Genomic DNA, 19,703 nt, shown 5'->3' with positions numbered 1-19,703 from the left:
TGAAACGGGGGATGACTGGCTAGAGAGTCCATTTGCCAAGAAAGATACCTTTTGTTTTGCTTTGCCTTTACCAGGTTTGACCTTTATAGAACAAAAAGTTTCTCCTCACCATGAAGGAAAGTCTCACTATTGATTCCAGTGAAAGCTAACACACCTCATGGAGCTTTGTGCCAGAAACCGCTGTGCCGTGACACATGGATGCTTTATTTCTGCTGTGAAACAGGGCAGAGAGAGACTGCTGAGCACAGCAGCAGCTTCACCTGCACCTTCCTGGTCCAACTCACTCAAAATTGGGGCAGTGAAGCTCAAAGTGCTGGATCCAGCTTGTTTGGTGTGCAGTGGTGGGTGTCCCAAAGCCCCGAGGCCGGCTCTGTGTTCGGCTGTGGAAGGGAGCCCTGGGCATGGGAGAGCTGAACAGGTACAGGAGCACAGGCAGATGATGGTAAACAAAACCTGGGGAGAGGGAAAGAAGCCAGATCCTTTGCAGACATCTCTGCTAAATCTGTACCTGGGCCTATGTTTGTCAGTTTTTTGCTCTTTGTGCCAGCCATTTTGAATGAGTTGTTCCCTTCAGCAGCTTAAAGCACTTCCATGGAGAATTTATGTGATGGTTATAGGTAGACAGGAGGGTGCAAACTTAGAAGTTTGGGTTGAATATTTCAGCTTGTCAGATATGGCTTCTGATATGTGTCAATTGTTTTATGAAAATCAGGGTTGGAACACATCTCTGAATGGTAAGAAAAATAAATGGGTATCGTAGTCATACCAGATACTTTCAATTTTGATTGTTTATAGCAACGCTGACAGAAACTAACACTATACACAAAACTGGTTTTGAAACTGCCCTTTTTTCAGAGTTAATGACCCACAGGCTAATGGAAATTTGCCAGTTTTTACCAGCTGGGATCTGGCCTGATTTTGCTGGGAAATAAAAGTGCAAGGCAAAGAAACCATTTGGATTTCTGAAAGTCTGTGATGGTTCCCTTTGCTCATTATAAAACCTTCACTTTTTTTTGTATGTTGTGCTTATAATTGACGTGTGCTTTGCAGAAATGCTGGCTTTGTCCAAGGACAGCATACCTGGCTCACCCAGGGATTCCTTTTGACAACTGCATTTAGATCCACTGCTGTGCAAACCCAAAGCCAGCCCAGGCACTGTGAAAGGAGTTGTATTAAATCATGGCTTTGAGGATCCACTGACACAGCTCAGCTGCTCTGGCTCCATCCAGTAGAGGGTAGTCATTTTATGCATTTTATGATCTGCTCCTCCATTTACTGCACTCAGGGCTTTCCCAGGTATTACCTGGGGACTTCTCACATGATAGACGTGGCTGGTTTGGTTCCCATAATTAACCCGGGAAAGGCAGACTCTGTACCTGAGTGCATTTCTTTGTAAAGTCAACAAAAGAGGGAGAGTAAGCCATTTGTACTAATTGTATATATAAAAAATAATCCCTAAAGGCAAGACTGTATAAGGTGCATTATGTTCAGGCAAGTGTGGGATCATTAGTGTCATTCACGATAATTTGATTTACCCCCATGGATTCCAAACAATACATGGCTCGTAGCCTCGTGAATTGGTGTGAGTTAAGAATTGTATGGCAGCCCTGCATTTTTAGAAGGAAAGCTCTTAGGTCTTACTATGATGAAGGCTCTTTGTTGTAAAGTTTTCTTTACTAAGATAGATGTTACTTCAGTTCACACTAAATAAATTGACTCTGGAGTTTTCGGTCTTGGTTTGCCAGAGACAAATTGTGAAAGCGCCTAATTGTAGCCTAAACAAAGCCATATTTTCCTTAAAAACACGTCAGTGTGTCATTCTGAATCTGTGGTGCTTTGCCCAGGAACCCATCAAAGCAACAACAAAAAAAAAAAACCTGGGCAAAATAGCCACCTTAGACAAAACACCTTAGACTGTCAAACCTGTATATTAAATTGAGTGGTTTTGGTTGCAATGCTGCACTGAAAATGTTTCATTGTTTCAACTCTGTCCCTCCATGCAGTCAAAGACACTGGTGTATGCTTAAGAAAATGGTAAATATGGAATGCTCACAAATGTAGCTTAAAAGAAGTTATGAGTAAACAACAGTATCTAGACTATCAAATTTCTAGGAGTTATTGCAGCCAATTTTCACTTAGATTATGAGGGATGAAGAACAGTGAGTTTTAAAATCCCCATTCCTAGTCCTTTACAACATTTATCAGTGTACAGTGGCTTTATTCATGACCTGAGTCTGATTCTGGTAAATTTTGAGAACTGTTTCATTATGCTATTGTAGAAATTATAGATACATCATTTTGGCCATCAAGTCATTGTCCTTATATGAGGGAAAGAGAGGTTGATGGGAAGGGCTGAGAGCAAAGGGGCTGATTCTTCTGCTAAAAATGTAGAAATACTTGCTGATGAGAAGTCAGCTCTGCTGTTGATGTGAAGCCAGAGTGGCCATTGCATTCCCAGGTGGAATTGTTCTCTCACCTGCACTTGGCTTTGTCCTGTCCACACTGGAGCATCCAGTGAGGGAGAGACACCTCTGCTTCCCCACAGTGTCCCCACCTGTGGTCTCCAAGCAGAGCAGGGTCTCCATCCTTCATGCACCTGCGTAGAGCCTTCCCAGCTGCAAACTTCCAGCCTCTGCCAATTCCTAAAGGCAAATTTCAGCTGTGCTGAAAGCAGGGGCAGAATTCCCATTGACCACAAACAAGTGGGAGCACAGCCAGGGCCGGAATGATACGAGCTCAATTATCAATCCCCCTTCCCAAGATCCTGAGTGGTTCTGCTGCAGAGGGGGATGACTTCCCCCTCCTGGGCTGTGCTTTCCACAGCTCCCGTGTGCAGCACCTCTGAGCTGCTCCCCACGCGTTTGGAAACAGGGTGATTCACTCTGGTGATTCAGTTTGGGAGGCTTTGAAGGTTTTAGCTCAGGTTTGGGGAAAATATGCAGCATGAATCACCCAGGAACTTTGTTTTCTCAGTGAATTTTATGGTAATTGCATGTTAGAGCAATGTTTTAAGGCAAAACAGTGTAAGACATTGGAGCCTTTTGTTGCAGCCAGTCATATCCCACTGAAAGCCAAGTGTTCCTCAAATTCAGCAGACAACACATGCCTGGTGGTCATTTGGGAGTTCAGAAGTGACAAGAGGTGAGGGCATGTCTTATCTGACTGTATCAATGTGCAGTGCTGAAAGGAAAAGAAAGGGAGCAACTCCTTTATCCTTTCTTCCTTTGTAAATCCAGCCCTATCTGTTTCATGATGGATGCAGAATTCTAAGTTTACCACATGGAAGTTATTTTAATTTTTGGTCTTGGGGCAGCCAGGAAATGAAAAATTAGAATAAGAATTAGTGGAAAAAAGATGGTTCATTATATATTGGCACAATGTATTGGTAAATTCAGGAATTAATAAAACTGACAGTGGATAGTGGTGCTAGGGCCCATGTTTTAGTTGTGTCCCATCAGTATCCTCTGGGTGGTATCACCTTTAGCTGGCAGGAAGGCACATGCTATGGGAAAGTGAGCATCCACGGGGGCTGTCTGACCCCAGTGACCCTGTGGGGAGATCTTGGCAGCTACTGAGGTCAGCAGAGGGTTCTAATACTCTTTTTTCACCCAGATTTTGTAATGGTCACTCTCTGAAGGGAGCTGGTGGAGAATAGGAAAGGAGCTGTGAAGAGCACTTACATTTATTGAAGCCTAAAGACTTGGGTGGTGTTGAGCTGGTGTTTGGCAAGGAGAGGAGGTGATCATGTTTGGGTTCAGGACACAGGCTCTGTTTCCCCCTCAGGAAGGCAGAAGGTAGCTGTGTGGGAGTCCTGTGGCTCAGCCGCAGGCCCTGCGTGTGTTTTGTTTGGATATTTCTGATCTTGTTGCCTCCTTGGCTGGTATTTCGGGTTTGAGCAGCAGTGTCCTGTGCAGTATTTGTTTTGGAGCTTGGCTTCCTGTGTTTGTTCTAGGTCTATTAATTAATAATAATGGTGTGTCAGATCCTAGCTCTTGTTTTTTTGAGTTATCAAAACAAATGCAGTCTTTGTGACCAGTTTTAGTCTTTTGTGGCTATATAGATCTCTTGTTACTTAAATATTTGCTCATCACACTACCTTTTTGCTGCCTTTGAGGAATTAAGTTCAGTGACAAAGGAAAGAGTTTCTCCTCTACTTCCAGAATTACTCATTACATGTTTGGAAAGAAAAATACAAGGAGAACACAGACGAAATGTGAAGAACACGTATACAAGCTAACAGCCTCACAAAGGGAAAATAAGAGAATCAGAGGTTACATCATATTATTGTAAGAATACGTTATTTTGTTTTCAAAAACTGTTATTTAACCGTGGGATGAATCCTTTAGTCATTTTGTGTTGGAACTTCCAAAATGGCTTGTGGTTGTTCCATCGCTCTTCTCACACAATTCCCAAAGACACAGACCTCAGAGGCAGTGATTAATCTTTCTGTATTAGTGGCCTGATCCAGCATTTACTGGTGTCAAGAGAAAGCTCCTCATGTACTTCAACAGACTTTGGAGCAGGATGATGATTTTTAAAAAACAGATGTAAGCAGCAAATTAGAAGCAAGTTAGAGAAATCTGCCCAAGTCCTGTAGTTTTAAGAAACTGCTGTATTCTGTTGTAAGACTGTCTAGAAACCTTAAAATGTATGTACAAATACAGAAACACATGGCTTGGAATTCATTGTGATCCTTCCTACCTTTGATCTTTTGCTTTACTTACCATCACTTGTGTGCATATGTGTGGATGTGAGAGTAAACAACATGATCCAAATTGTCTGAAAATATACATATGCTTATATAATGCCATAAATGAGCAGAGTGTTGGTATGTAAATTTCCTATGGTATATTTGGCCAGTATAAATAAATTCTTGTCACGGTAGTGGGGTTTATCTATATATTTTCCTTATAAACTAGCAGGTAATAATTTAATTCAAAAGCTCCTTCCAAAAATGCAATTAATGTCTTTTGTTATAGTTTCCCTGGGTTTAATAATCCCCTCTTCCAGATTTATATTGGTTTCTGGAAAGTAATGCTTATTAGAGTGTTTTTCCAAATTGGCCACAATAATCCACTGAAATCTGCCAGCTGAATCATTGCTATGCTTGTGAAATTGCCAGGATCGCCTGACAGTTATTACTGGGGTAGAAGGGGAGGGGGAAGGGGAATGAAAGTTTCATAATATGTCACTGTTATTGATACCTTGGCTATGGCTCTTGGATTTGGATTGATATGTTTACTGATTTCTATATGAAAGATAGAATGCCTGGTGCTGGATTGGCAGTGCTGCCATAAGGGAGAGAAAATTTAGTAATTTTGTCAGACAACTGTATTTTATTCTGGGCATATTTTAAAGCATGAACATGTATGTGCATGCATGTGTGTCTATATGTAAGCATATATATACATGTGTGTGTGTGTGTGTGTGCAAACTCCCTCTGTCTCCTTCCCCAGCCTGGTTCTTGAGAAAGGAAGGGGATGTATATTCCCTAAATGAGGGTCATGCTTCACATGCCAAATCCCACCACCTGTGCAAAACACACAACCAAGTCAGAGTTCAGTCATTCGCCTGCAGCCACATCTTCATGTACTCATTCTCCTCTGTACACTGCAGGTGATGTTGGAGGCAGGGAAGAGTCTCTGTAGCTCCAGTAGGTGTTTTTTTCTCCCATACTTCCAAAATTATTGAAAAGGGATTTTTGCAGCGTCTGAATTAATCGTCCTTCTGAAGTCCTGCACAACTGGTGCATAACCCTCACTCTGAGAGGGATTCCCTGACACTGGAATGCTGGATCCTGCTGCCTAGATGAAAAGGTACATAAAAGAATAGCAGGGCTGTGGCCTGCCAGGACTGTGCCAGAGGGAAAAGACAAAATGCCTCTTCCATTGAGAGTCTTGGCACCACTGCTGGGACAGACCCATGTAGGGATGACTGCTACAGGCTCTGGGTATCTGGGATAAATATTGTGACCAACAGCCATCCCTGGTGAGACTCTGCTTGGGGCAGTGCCCACCCCCATGCATGGGATTTATATTCTGCTGCTGTACACGAGATTTTGTTATAATTATCCATCTGAATTATGGGCAGCTGGGAGATGGAGCAGCTGCCCAGGCAGCTGGGCAGTGTTGCATGGACATACCTGGACACACTTGCAGGGAACAATTGGTGTTCTCTGGGGGTGCAGGGCTGTTATTGCCCTGCTCAGGTCAAAATCCTGACACGGGATAAAAGCCATTCTGGCTTGGGTCTTTCTATTTGTGCTGTTGCAGCTACAGCAGCTGGATTATGAAAATTTTGCCTTTTTTTTTTTTTTTTTTTTTTTAATTTATGGGCTGAGATAATGGATGCCCAATTCAGTGTAGCCAGAAAAATAAGATTCTCAAACATTCTTGCATTCCCCGGTATGCAGTTAAAGATGATTTCCATCTCAGCAGACATTCATGTGCAAAATGATGCTTTAGAGCAGTATCCCTCCTCTAAGCCGTCCTTGTGATGAGAAGTTTCCCTTGAGCACCAGCCAGTGCAAGAGGCACATTGCTTTGGAGGTGGCTGTGTGATCCCTTCTGTGCCCTGGCATTGCATTTGGGGTCAGCTGGAGTGCTGCACACTTTGGGGGAGCAGCCACACGGTCTTGCTTCCCTCTTACATTCGCTGTGATCTGTCTGAGCAAGCCTAAGGGACAGGCAGCATGTAAAGAACCCGCAGTGCCACTTACATTTGAATACCAAACGCTAAGTTAACACAAGCCAACTGAGCTGCAGAACCAGTCATCTTCAATTTTTACAGCCTTATAATTTTTAAGACAATTTTTATTGCTCTGATTGGAACAGAGATGATTTTTGTAGTGTCTGTTTATGCCATTTCAAACTTGAACATAAATCTCATTTTTAAGGGGATTTTGTGGTTTTCTTGGCTTTATGATTTTTTTTTATCCCTCTTTTATGCATTCTGCTAAATTAAACCAAAATAAACTCGGGGGAAAAAGTGATTCTTTAAAACAAATATATTATATTATCCCTTCTTTGGACAGGAATTTTCATCAGAGAGACAAGGATAGAACATTCTATTCAGCCTTTGCCTGCTGATTTATGCTGCCATCATTACAAGAGCCATAATGACGTCCAATAACCAGTAACAGGAACTGTGAGGAGAAGCTTTGTAATACAACACTGCTCCCCTTTTTCTCCAGCAGCTTTGTTGGTGGTCTAGAAATAATTCCAAAATGCGTTAGAAGGTTCTCAGAGAGAACTGCGCATCTTCTTTCGGTTTAGGAGAATCCAGGTCTGGGGTGGCATCGTGTGGGCTCCTGCAGTGCGCTGAGGTGCAGTGACTCACTGGAAAACCTGCAGGCAAAGAAACAGTAGCTGCTGTTTTTCCTACAAAGCAGCCCATGCATTCTGTTGGGGGTGGTTTGTAGGGAATGCTTCTAACCGTGCTGTGGGATTCTGCCTTAAGTGTTAGGGATAGCACTGAAGATTAGTGTCTACACAGCAGTGTGTGCCTGCAAGCCTGATGGATTGCTACAAGAAACCAAAGGTATTTGATAAACCCAGCAGCGGTTTATGGTGACCGTGTGCTGATGCCAGCAGTTCTGTTTGACATGTTTTAGTACTTCTAGGGGGTCACAAGTGCTATCCAGCTGCGTGTCTGATACTCAAGTGTGTTTGTTGCTGCAAGGTGGTAAGAATCAGTCGTCCCTTGAAGCTGAACTTGATGGTGTCTTTCTAAAGGTCCCATTTGAGCTTTGCTGTGATAGTAGAGCCGGTGGCATTAAGGAATGAGCCTCTGCCAGCATCTACCACAGAGCAGCAGGTGAGACATGACTGCTTTTTCCTGTGTTTATACACAGAAAATAACTGTGGTAACCCTGTGGGAATCTGCTAGCAAATACTGATTTGTTAATGTTTCCCAATATAAGTGGTTGATATTTTATCGGCATTACCAGAGCTGCGTTTTAAAATTGTGTTTAATCCTGACATTTTCAGCTGTTCGTTATTATGGTAGTATGTTGTTTATGGAGCTTGTTTCCATGTGGGTAGCTGCAGTTGTGTGTTGGATGAGGGAAAGTTGGCTGTTTTGCCTCTGTAAGTGTGTATATAGTACTTGGTTTGGGTTTTTAGGGGTTTTTTTCAGACTAAGATTGCTCCCACTGCAAAAAGGGATGTTGGCCTACAGGCTTGATCACAAGTGAACCGCACTTGTCAAATGTTAAGATGAACAAATGACATCTGCAATTAAAAAAATAATCCTTTTATATGGAAAATTTAGGCAAAAATGTTTATGTCTAAAAAGTGTTTTGTCCCCGACTCCCTATTCTGAGTACCATAGCAAGGTCTCTGTGGCTGCTTTGGTAGAAGTGGGATCAGAATGCAGCCTTTGTGCCTGGTATCCTTTGATTGACTAAACAATGCAAAAGACACATGCGGCATCACATCGGTTTAGCAACTAATATTTGACAATTTAAAAAAGTTTTCTTTTAGACTGAGTTTTATGTAAAGCTGTTTACATTAAAGTGACATCCAATTAAAGTGTATCATGTAACCCACATCACAGTTCAGCACACATTTTCTATTTTAACTGACATATGGCCCCATTTATGAAAATAAAAATCATCATGTTTTGATGATATGTTCACATAATTTATGTGGAAAAGCAGAGGGAGAGAAGCAGGGAGAGGGAATGCTTTTGCTGTGTAAAGCTATTATTTTCTGTGATTCATTAAATGTCTTTTAACCCATGTGCACAGGCAAATCCCTCCTCCCCCAGTTCCTGCCCAGCTCCCTTCCCTGCAGTGTCCCCTGGACAAAGGGAGTTAATTTCTTCTATGGGCAGAGGCAGCAGACAGAAACATTTCGTGCAGTATCATCCCATCCCACAGACGTTTTTACACCAAGGGATTCTTTAGTATTCTGTAGAGGAGATACATTGGTTAACCTAAAAACAGATCTATGGACAGCAGAGCTAATACAGCCCATTTTCCTTTGGTTGTCTTAGGACTGAGAGGATTCTCTGGTATCTGGGAAGAGATAGTCATCTATTGATGTCTTTTCTTCAGCCTCCCTCTTACTTAGCTGCCAACCTTCGTAAAAATGAGTAGGAACTTAATATCTTTGCAACCAGAAATCCTTGGTCATTTTGCGTGGAATTTTCTTTGTGTGTAGCGAAGTCTGTCTCTCTTGCACACCTGAGCATTTCAGGAAAGCCAGGTTGCTTTCATTAAGGTAACCTATTGATAAGATAAATGACTCTTTCTGTAGAGTGGCCATGAATCTCAGACATGTCAGCACAAACTGAGGTATCTCAGGCCATCTACAGCCGAGGCTGGCAGTTTGGTATTTCTGTCAGCACCCTGAGTCCTGCTGACACTGACCCTGCAAAAGAGAGTACGGTTCTAAGCTGTTTTAAATCCACTTAGGCCAAGACCGTGGCAAAGCATTATTTAAATATATATCTTTGCATTTTCCCCTTTTAACAACTGCGTATGACCTCTCAGGCTTTACATTTTGTATGTAGCAGCACATCAGTGGAAGAAAAGTCCCTGCCAGCCAACAAAATCCCCATCTGCAGAGTAATCACCCAGTCAGTGTGCACTGGAACCCAATTAATTCCTGGCTTTCCCACATATACTGAGGGATGGATGACGTTAAAATGTAAGCAACATAATCTTGAATCTTTTGTCTATCCCCTGTTTTGGGACCAAGCAATGAGGATTTCTGTTTAAGTGGTAACTATTGTTGCACATCAGAGGGCAAGACTTGGTGGTGGTGGTAGTTGGATTGCCTGAATCAGTTTGCCATCTTCTCCTTGCCAAGGTAAACTGGACTGTATACCTGGATCCTGGTTATTTGCAGCATGAGACTGGCAAATGAAACCTTTAGGCTGTACAGTTTTGATCAGTAGATGTTTGGCCACTGTCACAGAACGCCATTGAGTCATGTCCTCTATGAGTGCACTCTTAAATGCTACTACAAAAAGCACTAAAGAGAGATCACCCAGACATTATATTTGGACTGTCCTCTTTCTTGACAGATGTGACTGTGAAGCATTACCAGCTTTTCTCATTTGTTGGAGCAGGAACAGAATCCTGTCAATCCTGTATTGTACTCTAATCACTCTGCATTTCCTGCTCACTAATGGCTTTTTAGAATCATCATTCTTGACCTAAGTTAATGCATAAAGGAAAAACCCCCACTTTCTCATTTGCCTCTAACAATGGGAAAAAAAACCTAATAAATGTTGCCATCTGAAGTCCAGTGGGATCTAAACTTCTGATGATAACATTACATCGTAAAAAATGTAAGAGTTCCAGTTGAATATGACAACCTCTGGCAGAACCGTTTTCTCCTAATGAAGTCTGTGCGTTGTGTTTAGTTGGCTGGTGATCCTAATCAGGGTATTGAGATCTGTGCATTCACCCTGGTTTTGATCATTATTGCCAAGATTAAATAGGCATAGAGCCAAGATGTTGCAGTGTAATAACCTGGGGTTGAGGAGGAGGGAGGAGAGAGTGAGGGATTATTTATTGGTTGGATAAATGGGGTTAGCAGTTATTGAATGTAACAGAGACTTATTTTCCTGAAGTCAATGGGCATTTAAACAGCAAAGCTTATGAATGAAGGATATCTGTCAGTTAAGAAAGTAGAAACGGTATCATGAGTGAAGAAGGCCAAAATCAGGCCCCGATACCCTGAAGTAGTTTTGTTTATAGATTTCTAAACAAATGGTTAAGTAGGATTGCAGACTCTTGGATAGCAAATATATGTCCACTAGTAATCAACTTTTTGTAATGGCATTTTATGGCAGTCTTGCAGAGTTAACCTCAACACTCTACAGACCACGGATGGAAACCCCCAGCATTTTTCTTTCTGAGGTGGCTGTAGGTTTCTGCATAGGAGTTTATTCAGCAGTAGGCAAAAAGAATTATTTTCCATCTTTTAAGAACACAGAAATCCATTACATATGGTCATAAGCTTCACTTTCACCAAGTTCATTAAATACTAGTAGAAATTCCCTTCTTAGTGCAGAATTGTGCTGTTTCCCATCAACTCATCACCTCAGAGAGGCTTTCAGGTTCCCTGGATAGGTAGAGTAAAGCTGGAATTGTGACATCTTCTTCTGTTCTGTAATTTGATTCCTAGAGTTTTGGCAGTTTCTTTAAGGAAAATAATGTTACAGGGTTGGGGTTTGTTGGCTTTTTTGTTTTGTTTTGTTTTTAATTAAAAAAGCCTGAAGCTTTCATCAGAGAAATTTTTGTATCCATCCAAAGGAGAAAAAAAAAGCTTGCAAAACTACCCTCAAAATTGTTCTAATAAAAATTAAGGAACACTTAGAAGGAACAAAGGTTAATATTCTTAAGATTTTGGCTTGCTCTGATGCAGGAGTTAACAAAAGCTAATGGGAATGTCATGTGTTACTTGGGCATAGCCTACAACATGCACATACACCCTGCACATGGCAGATCTAATAGTTGGCCTTCAACCCCTCTTGGCAAAACGTTTCACTCTGTTTGGAAAGCAGAGTTAGTGGTCAGTGCTCTTGGATATTCTGCACAAAGCAGACTCGGCTGTGTTCCTGCTGCTTTTCTGCTCTGTCAAAGGCAGGGCTGCTCCCCCATTTCACCTGACCCAGTCTCAAAGCAATTCTTCCCATTATTTAATGGGAGGTGGGCCTCGCTGCTGTGCTCAGGTGGTCTGTAAGAAAAGGAACATTTTTATTTCAACAGGGACATTTTAATATCTATGCCTCCAAAAAAATGTTAGGAAACAGCCAGTGACTGAATCAAGTGTCAACACAAGGATAGAGAGGACAGATTTTTACTTGAAAACAAAATATTCCAAACTGGCAGAAATATACAGTTTGATTAAAGAGAGAAGGGTCTGATGAAGAACACCTCAATTTTTTTTCAGAGGTTCAAAGTGCTGAGCACCTATAAAAACAGACTGCTTCTAAAGGTGTTTAAATAAGGATTTAGGTGAAGAATTTGGTCTAGGTTCAGTTGAAATTAATGACTCACTTCAAGCAGACTTAAACAAAAACATCAAAATTTTCAGAATAGCAGAACAAAAATAAAAACATAAAATGAAGTTACCTGCAAGTTTCAAAATATTCATTGCAGGTGGAGTCTGGAAGATGCAGTCTGTGGCTGTCTGATTAGGTTTTTTAATACAGCGAATTCTGGTCTGTGGAGAAAGGTTATTTGCCAGGTACAGTAAACCTGCCCTCTGCTGCTGAGTTGAGAACTTCTCAGAGAGCATTTCCATGTGCCCATGAGGTGGCACATGGATGTGAGGTGGATACAGATTGCCTTCCAGTGAGGTTTGAACTGTGTGCTTGCCCCTTGTTCCTGTGTGCCTGCTCCCTCCTGGGTTTCTGTCAGTTATGAAGAGCACATGTTGTGCTCAGCTTCATAGGAATGTGTTCTTACTTGAGTTGGTGAATTCTCTTTGGAGACTCTGATTAAGAGCTAAAGTTGTCCAGAAGACAATGAGTCATGTCCTGCTGTCTGTTCTAGATGCCCACGTCTGACTTTGTCCCTCTTTTCTCTTCTTTTACAATCACACTCTATTGATTCAGTCTAAGGCTTGCTGTACCTTTCCTGTTAAAACTTTCCAGTTGACATTTTCTTCTCATCTCAAAGGACTTGTTTCCTGTTCCAGAATAATTCCCAGTTCTTCTGGTCAATGAGAAACACCTGCCAACCTGACTCTGAGGAGAAGCTTCACAAAGGACCTTTTTCCACACTGTAGTACTTAATCCAGATGTTCCATGAGAAATAAAGTATTGTCATGCTATCTTCAGTTATCAGGAGTGTCCTGAAAGACTGATTCTAGATATTAAAGGCTTGAGCCTGAACAAGGTGGTCAAATCAACAGAGGAACTTACCTGACGTCTCTCTTTCTGGCAGTGCAATGAGATTTTTGTCTGTCTTTCAAGTCTGACCATCCTAGACATGTAGGTTTTTGGGTAAAGCTGTGCTATGGTTTGGTGGTGGTGAGAAGGCTCCAAGCCAGCTTCCATGGCCAGTGTGCCTGAGGCACAGTGCTTCTAATCACACGTTTTGAGTCATCTGCACTCCGAGACTGAGCCTGCGTTAACCCTGAATGGAGAAGATTGTGGTTGAATTTGTGACAGAAATAATTTTCAGGTCCTGTATTAACAAATAGGCACAAGCCAAGTGGAGCCTGCAATGTTCTGCTTCCATGCAGACAAGTCTTGTTTGTCAGAGGCATTCACAGTTGTGATTTGAGGTTAGGGAATTTATGGAAAAGGAATTACGGTGGTCATAAAACAGGATTTAGCCATAGTTTTATTCATCTGTAACAGTGCAAGCATGCTGCTTCTGTTTTTTCTTCTGGAATCAAGTTCACTGAACTCACTTTAATAACCTGGCCAGGATGAAAGGTTAAATACATCCACCCTGCAGAGCTGCTGAACTCCAAGACGCTGGGGACTTTTTCAGCCTAGATGAGATCCATAGGTTATCTGGGACTATTAAAGACCTCTTCTTTTCCAGCTGGCTGTAAAGACACCACCATTACTTAGTAGCCTGGTGAGATGTGCCACAACTGTTCCCTGAAGAAGAAGAGGTGGAAACATGCTGAACAGATTAGAAGGCTCATCTGACAGCATGTCCTTGCTGAATGGTGTATCACAAAGTGAATACAGCTTTTAAATCTGGAACACATGGCCTCTGTCTTGATTCTGTGCAGGCTGACATTTGGACAGCATCACCATGCCTAAGTCTACATTACATTTTTCTTTAATAAACAGGTAGAGAATCAAAAGGAAAAATCAAAATTATTTCCAGAGATTTGTAGTACATTAATGTCTTCACAATAGACTTTGAAAATAGGCATGAATTTTCCTTTCAGTGGGGAGAGAATGAAAGGTAGACATCAGACTTGGAATTGTTGATCTTCCTAGGCCACATTCCATGTTCCAAGAGGTCCCGTTTTTTAAGTTGCCTCCTTCTCATGCCTGTTAATGCAGAAGGCTTTTCACTCTGTCTATAACTGACATGGACAGCACATCTTTAAGGCCATGCTATACAAACCAGTGTGTTCAGATCATTACCCGAATAATGAACCATCTTCCCTGCATTCTGGCTGCAGGCTTGGGGTGTAGGGCCTGCCCCCTGCGCATCATAACTTCTCTTCGGTGTTTTCTTCTCTCATGGATTCTCACAGGAGGAGGAGGCTTTGGGAACTTTCTGTCAGCCCAGCAGAGCTCCCAAATCATCATGTCCCATATTTATTCCTGAGGTGTCTGTCACTCAGCAGCAAGGGCTGTCTCTGCTGCCACAGGTGCGCCAAGAGCGGATCAAGGCGTGTGGAGGGAAAGCTGTTTGGAAGAAATAATTTTAAAAAGAGCCTCGCATAACAGCTCTGGATTCAGGACCTTAACAAGTTCATAAAAGCTTGTTGCTGGTGTTGTAAAACTCTAATACACAAGTTCATTCCACATAAGAACACGGCTGTAAGTTTTTAGCTCCAGATGCCAGAAAGTGATCCCAGCCTGTTTAAAATGTGTTAAGCTGCAACATGCTACATAAGTTAATACCAGCTTTTTACTTCTTACCTTTTCTGCTTGGGGCTGTGCCAGTGCTAGTCACTTACATACTCCTTTACCTTGATTCACTGTAGGAGATGAGGCTGCCAAGCTAGATATTTACCTTGGGAACACACATTCTTATCCTGTAACGTTTCATCAGCCACAGCTAAAGAAAAGATTTATGGACTTTGTAACACTAAGATTATTTAAGTCACTTGTTAGCCAAAAATAATGTAAAGACATACAGTGCTTGTTTCAAAAAAGTTTGTAATTAGGAGCCCATACTTCGCTCTGATTTACAATGTAAGCTTGGTATCCAATTAGCAATAATAGTGTTCTTTTAACTAAAACACATATCCTTCCAGAATTATGCAGACTTTCCAATTACTGTGCTATGATGAAATTATAGCTAGAGACTCATAAAGTTGTGCATAGTTTATAAATGCAATATATTCTTAACTACCTTGCTGTTCGGTATATACTAGCAGAGCTCATATGTTCTCTGTGTTATGGAGGCTTGTTAAAAGGCACATATAAGGTTATTGAAAAAGTATGTCAAATAATATTTATGTACTTACTGCCATTGTGATAGGCTGTTACTGGTCTTTCTGATTAACACTTCTGCTCAGATACAGCACAATCATGTGACTCAATCTCTAAAATTCAAAAAGCAGTTTAGAAACTTATCTTCAAAGCACCTGGAAACTTAAACTCTTGAGGGTTACTGCTTACTTTATTTTCTTACCTTGTCATTATGATATCCCCTTTGGTTTTCATAAAAAGAAAAAAGCTTTTGCTCCTTTTTAAAGCAAATTGTAGTGCCTCACCAGCTCATACACAGCATCTCCTCATGCTGTTCTGTAACCAAAGACAGAGCTCCAGCTACTTTTCCTGATGTGGGAGCAGACTGATAAGGAGAAATGGTTAAATGTTGTCCGACAGTTAAAATCAACAAGAGAAAAGGCAGAAGTGCAGAACAGCCTTTAGGTGCTGTCCTGCAGTGGGAGAGGGCAGAGAGGAGCTCCTCGCTCTGTTTGTAGCAATTCCTTTCCAGTCCTCTTGCAGAGGGTTATTGATGAGAAAACCATGTCTTTTACAGGAATGGGGGAATGACTAAGGCCTGTCCAACACTGTGAAAGTGTTGGTAACACTTAATGAGATGACTAAACAGGCTGCTCCAGGCCTTTTGCAATTTATTTATTATTATTTATTACCCAGAGTTTGCTGAGGACTGCTAGTCCCAGAAGGAAACTTCCATTCAGCAGCAGAAAAATGCTGGGGAAAATGGCATGGATGGAGACTAAGAGGAGAGTGTGTGCATTGTATTCTTTGTGACAAGTATGAATGACTGTATGTGTATAATCTTGCATTATTAGACAAATTCATGTTTGCTGTTATTGTTCATTAAAAATTATTTCAACTTTGGCAAAACCTTGTGAGCTCTGTATGATGGGAGTGGACAGGGAGAGGATTCAGTGAGAATGACTCAGGCTGTTGTCATCTTCAGCTCTGTGGCTTGTCCTGTCTCACCCTCCTCTTCCCCAGCCCCTTAGCAAGGCCTGGTGTGGGATATGCTCCATGTTTTTTAGGCGAGGCCAGTGCCAAGCCCTGTGTGGTACCTTCCCTGTCCTCAAAGAAAGGAAGGAAGAGCAGGCTGCCCTGTCAGCACCAGCTGAAAGGCCCTGCATTAGGGTAGCTTCATGGCTTTGCAGTGTAATGTGGATCAAGAGATTAGAATTAAAAAAAAAACCACTGTAACCTGTGAAACTACTGAGAGCTTGCTCTTTCTTTAAATCTGTCCTTATTTTTACAATTCTTCTAACTTAATAAATGAGGCATCTTCTTTAGTGTGAGTCATTTAGGGGGACAGTTTGAGTTCTTCAAGTTTTGAGGCTATTTTAATTTCTCAGGCTATTCATTGTCTGCATTTGCTTTGTTTCATTTTGTTTGGTTTTCATTCGAGCTCTCAGTTCTATATAATATAAAAGCACTCAGAGCGGTATAAATTATGGCCCAAGATGCCTCAGGGGAGTTGGTAGTGAGTTACAGCACTGTGTGCATACATTGTCTCAGCTGCTCCGATTTACTGGTCCAAGTGGAAGAGGCTGAGAATCATTCCAGCTTCAGGAGTGCCTGATGGCACTCGGTGCAGTCAGTAAATCCAACCTGTGCAGACAGGGATTCCTGCTGCCAGACTGCCCTGGCATGCCCACCTGAGGTGTAGGGCTGATGGACATGGAAAACTTGATTGCAGCATTTCAGGGTAACCTTAAGATTGTCTGCTTTTTGGACTTGGGATGGCTGCCTCCAGAGCCATCCTGTGTAATTTCTGGAATTGGCGCCTAAGTCTTGGTTGTTCCCAGTGCCACCCACTGCTCAGCTCCCTCCCTGACCACCCTGGATTTGTCTCTGACTCTCTCTGCAGGTTTGGCTCTACCAAGAAAAGGGACTAATTAGAGAAGAGCACACTTGGGTCATGTCTGCTCTACAGCCAGCTGGTCTTGTTGTGCCAAATGAAGTTCTCCAATACCTTGGAATCAGAACAGTGCAAGCAGGATGGAGAAGAGACAGAATATTAAGTGCCAGGGGAGCAGTCAGGACAGGGCAAAGGAAAATTTAGGGTAGGTGGGGTCCACGCTGCACAATGATAGGCATCCAGCAGCTGTGGAAAACAATAACAAATGGATAAAAGAAAGATTTATGGGAAGATGGTGTGTGCAAATTGGGGCATCAGAACTGCATTAGTTCCTATTCAATTATCTGTTGAAAACCTCAACAACACAAGACAGGCCCTCACTTCAAAGGCCCTAGGTCAGCTGAGGAGCTGTGCCTGGAGAACAGCAGAGGCTGCTCACAGCTGGGAACGGGGCCCTACCAACAGTATGGAAGCACTTGTACATTCGTGCTTGCAAATATTTACACATTAGGTCATGGCAATTAGGAATAATTAGAGTGGAATGTACCTTGTGTTCACGGAGCCAGGAGCTAGGCCCTTGTCATAAACACTGAGTTTATTTCTGTTCAGGCTCGGCAGGGTAGGACACAGAGCCTGCGGTGCCTTCCCAGGGCTTCTCCCAGCGCAGGCACACAGTGCTGGGGTACAGGTGGTGCTGGGAATCATGCTGGGGGCTTAAAGCTCTAATGCAATTTGGGGTCTTGAGCTACACATTGCAATCCCTCTTCAAGGCTGTTTAACTGCAATTGAATTTTTTCATAGTATCACATAATTTGTGGAGTGATACCAAATACTCTCTCCCAGCTACCCAGGAAGAAGGTTTGTCTTTTCACAGGAATACATAATAAGAAGCTGTTCCTCCCAGCCTTCCTGGAAGAAAAACTGCTACAAGTGAAAGTCAGATTTAAGAATATCCGTGGAGGGGATTTATGTACTGGCTGGCAAAGGGTCCAGAGAATTACAGTGACCAGTTTTAGACCAGCTTTGATAGTGAGGTTGTAAGTGGCACTGAAACTGCTCTGGTGTGGAAAACACGTCCTTGATACATACTAGATGTGCTTTGCAGTTGGATTGCAATGGGAGCTGGAGATGGTACTTAAGGCAAGTCTGATTTTTAGGAGCTATGGACCTCTCTAGCAGCCAGGACTAACAAATGGCTGCTTTTGCTTTGCCTGGACCACAGCTCTATTGTTACTTCATAGTGTTGTGGGGCATCGTTACTCATAATTGTTCATAAATCTGGTGATTAAAAATGACAGTGCACATAAACTGCTTTTTAATACTTTGTATTTATACCAAGCTATTTATTAATTATGTGACTTGCCAACATATTATTACTTCACCTTAATTAGTGCCTGGCAGTGTGTTAATCACTCCTCTGCCACTGCACCTCAGGGCTCTCTTTAATTGCCACTGGCTTTCTCCCATGTTTGCTGTTAGCATGTGCTTGGTGATCTCTGGCTTTGGGACCCTGGGGACAGCAGCAGGAGGAGGAGGAGGTTGAAATTATTTGTTTTGTGGACAGTTTTAGCACAGGAGCTCAGTGCTGGTAGAGCAGTTGTGAAGGTCACCAAACAGGGCGAGATGCAGGGACAGGTCACATCCTTACCTGCACCAGAAGTGCCTGGGCAGCACTGGCAGCCCCAGCCTGCATCTGTCTGACCCAGGCAAGTGGATTCCCTCAGTCCCCAAAGGAACGATGGCCTGGGGCTGTGCAGCTGTGCCTGAAGGGTGACAGTTAACCACAGCATGATCAAAACCAACTGGGCCTCAATACTGTAAAGTACTTTCCTGGCTTGGGGGATACATTGCCGACTCTTCCTAATGTTAGGTGTGTTTTGAAGTTGGACAGTGATGTGAGTAGACTGTGTTGTTTTAAAGTGAATCTAGTCTTTAGAGACAGTTGAAATCTCCAGCTACCATGAAATATGTTGTCACTTCAATTACAGTTGCAAGTACCTCTCTCTTATTTGTTTCCTGTAATACCAGACAGACTAGGTAAATATATATCTTTTTTAATGAAGCACAATATAGTTTTTAAATGGTTTATATCAAATTGTTTCCAGTTTCTTATAAACTCCTGATTTCTAAATGTCTCATTATTTGTTCCATATGTTTCACTGAAGTCATTGTTACCAGTACAGCAGAAAATACATAAATAATCTAGTAATTTAACATAAGTTTGTGATTTTTCTTAAGTTACTGTCAATCAAATATCATTAGTATAAACTGAAATCAAAGCAGAGCCAAAATCTGTAATTAAATCATGGAGGATGTACTGAGACAATGAGAAAATCAGGAGTGCTCTCACAGGCTGTTCCACACACAGCTCTCACAGGCTGCGAGAGAGAGCACAGAAGTCTGGAAGGAGGGAGTTTTTCACGACAGTGACTGCACTTTTGTCAAACAGGTTACCAAGTACAGTCATGACAGTTGATACTAATCCATTAATTGCGTTTGCTTTTCACTTAAGTTAAATATCTGAAGCAGTATGAGGGACCAAAACCAGCTCATTGTGGTGACATAATAGGAAAAGAAAAAAATGGTTGTGGAAGATGCTCCCAACCTGCTATTTGAACCTGATGAGAACGAGGCAATGTTGTAGAAGGTCTCTGTTCAGTGAAAAAAAAAGGTCACAGAATGGAGTTGGCAAAAGAGTCAAGGTATGCTTCATGAAAAACTTCAGCATTTCCGG

The 19,703-nt window shown here is 42.1% G+C and overlaps 1 protein-coding gene and 1 long non-coding RNA gene across 8 annotated transcripts in view; one reads left to right on the top strand and one right to left on the bottom strand.

Moving 5' to 3' along the window:
- Nucleotides 1-19,703, top strand: part of GLIS1 (GLIS family zinc finger 1) — a 181,117-nt gene that overhangs the window by 102,447 nt on the left and 58,967 nt on the right. The window lies entirely within an intron of this gene.
- Nucleotides 13,964-15,240, bottom strand: LOC137478762 (uncharacterized). The gene is made up of 2 exons (XR_011001784.1): nt 15,132-15,240; nt 13,964-14,719 (listed from the first exon to the last, which is right to left on the bottom strand). It is a non-coding gene; the product is annotated as an uncharacterized lncRNA (long non-coding RNA).

This window comes from Anomalospiza imberbis, chromosome 9 (assembly GCF_031753505.1).
Source record: "Anomalospiza imberbis isolate Cuckoo-Finch-1a 21T00152 chromosome 9, ASM3175350v1, whole genome shotgun sequence".
Taxonomy (NCBI): Eukaryota; Metazoa; Chordata; class Aves; order Passeriformes; family Viduidae; genus Anomalospiza; species Anomalospiza imberbis.
This window is presented reverse-complemented; position numbering and strand designations above follow the sequence as displayed.